This window comes from Seriola aureovittata, chromosome 8 (assembly GCF_021018895.1).
Source record: "Seriola aureovittata isolate HTS-2021-v1 ecotype China chromosome 8, ASM2101889v1, whole genome shotgun sequence".
NCBI lineage: Eukaryota > Metazoa > Chordata > Actinopteri > Carangiformes > Carangidae > Seriola > Seriola aureovittata.
The window spans coordinates 2,313,615-2,315,853 of NC_079371.1; the positions used below are offsets into that span (position 1 = coordinate 2,313,615).

Consider the following 2,239-nt stretch of genomic DNA (forward strand, 5'->3'; position numbering starts at 1 on the left):
CGGTCATGTGGTGGTGGCGGTGATGGCGGTGGGGGGAGGTGGGGGGGGGTTGGCGATGTCAAAACTTGGCATGAGTTGCTTCAAACCAGCAGTGATTCATTTTGTTTCTCTCCGGTCTTATTATTTTATTTTCAAAGTCTCCACCGCTGCGCTGGACCTCTGACCTGATGTGAAATTCAAATGTGAACCTTGAATTAATTAGTAAAAGTTGGTTAATCCATCCATGCATTGATCCAGTTTCTGCTGGCTGTGTCGGCCTCGTCCCGTTTAATGATTAATTAATGGAAGTACTGACTAAAAATGCCATATGAATTCATGCATCATGTGTAACAGCGATTTAACTGTGTTCTGTGTGATGAGGTTTAAAAAATGTGACCAGAACAACCTGCAAAAATCTAACATACAGGTCTGCTAACAGTCCCACAATGCAGTGCAGCACAATTTATGCAACAATTAAGGAATCGTCCATCTTGTGCAGACTCCAGAAGAAGAAGAAGAAGAAGAGTGTGGCTAAGGTCAGGTTCCAGTCCAGTGTTTTGGGTTTTTTTGTGTGTGTGTGTGTTTATGTGTGTGTGTGTGTGTGGGGGGGTGTCGGGGTCTTTTCTGCCTGTTCTGATTGACAGGCAGCGAGATCGAGAGCGGGTAGCGAGCCGGATAGATTCTCCAGATTCCTTAAATTGGCAATTAGCTTTAATGAGTGCTTTAATTTTAATGAGAAGCCCACAGATCTCTAAGTTCATTTGGTTCATTTCATGCGTGACCCCCCCCCTTCCCTAAACTCCACCCCCACCACCACCCCCACCCATACTCCATCCCTCCCCCTCTAACCATAACACGAAGGCCTGTCTGTTCCAGTTGGACAGATTGAAGAGCGGACGACTGTTGGCTAAACTCTCCAACAGTTCACTGACCTTCCACCCAATCAAAGCTGATTTGTTCCACACAAACCACCACCACCACCACCACCCACCCCCACCCCTGCAGCTACCTCCTCTTTCTTTAATTCTTTTATTTATTAATTTTTTATTTTTTTACCCTGGAATGTCAATCCATCTTATTCTAATGAAGCTCTGATTTCGCTGCGCTCAGAAGCATCCGAGCCGTAACGATCTGCAGCCCACAGCCACGGCCTCAATTAGATTATTTGTGGACGGAGGAAGGGCTGGAGGGACGGAGTAAAGGGAGGGGAGGGGGGTGAGGTTGGTGGTGGTGGTGGAATAAAGAGGATGATTGGCCTGATGGTGGATGTTTGATGTAAATTGTGTTAATGGTTTTAATCCCTCTGAGTGCAGCGTGGACAGCACGGAGTCGGCCACAGCAGAAACCCTCGGCCTCGTGAACGCGACAGACAGACGGACCTGGAACATGGAGGACATAATGTCCAGCCGCCTGTGGAATCAGCTGGAAGGAGCCGACTTCGTTACTGAAGGTGGTGGTTTGTCCTGCAGGGGGGGGGCGAACCAGTGGTCGTGCACGCTACAGAGCAAAGTGCACTTTTACTCTGTCAGATGAAAAGGGACAGGTGTGTTAAAACAACAGGAAGTTAGTTACTGCAGTCTGGATAATTTGGCCGCTCACCAGCACAGCAGTCAGCAGTCAGAGCTGCATCAGTAGCTGTGACACACGATTGCCACATTTTGCGTCAGAACTCTCTCTCTCTCTCCTCTGAGTCATAACTCAGTCAAATCTGAACACACAGACATGATACGACTGTCTGGATCCAGTGTGACTTTCTGAAGATATGATAGCGTATCTCAGGAAACGTGTCTGGGATAAATTTCCACACGTACGCTGAGAAATAATTTAGAGAAAAGACGCATTTCCTTCAATATCACAGTGATCCAGTGATCTGTGTTTGTACGTCCATGCAAACAGCTCATCAGAACGTAGTCGGCTTTAAGGTTCAGGTTCATATGGAAATAAATGGCTGTAATAACTGTAATTTTGTGTCGCTTCATTCTTCAGCGTGACACCGTGCGAGCTGTTTACTGTTTGGGAGCTGAGGTTGTATTAACCAATCAGCAGAAGCTGATCCCTCTCTACTGTTTCTAAGCTGTTTGACGGGTCAATCGACGACGTGTTGACTCACACAGCGGTGGCCATTTTATCCATTTGTTATCATTTGGCTTCAAGAGAGGTGACGTTCTCGTTTCCAGTCCAGCCTGCAGAGCACTGATTGGTTTAGTTCTTTCTCCAGCCTTCGGTGGGCTTAACACCGGACCTGTTTGAACCACGGAAC

At 47.2% G+C, this 2,239-nt stretch overlaps 1 long non-coding RNA gene across 1 annotated transcript; it reads left to right on the plus strand.

Annotated features, from left to right (window-relative positions):
- The first annotated feature begins 384 nt into the window (after positions 1-384).
- On the plus strand, positions 385-1,942 carry LOC130173985 (uncharacterized). The gene is made up of 2 exons (XR_008828526.1): positions 385-515; positions 1,293-1,942. It is a non-coding gene; the product is annotated as an uncharacterized LOC130173985 (long non-coding RNA).
- Positions 1,943-2,239: the final 297 nt, after the last annotated feature.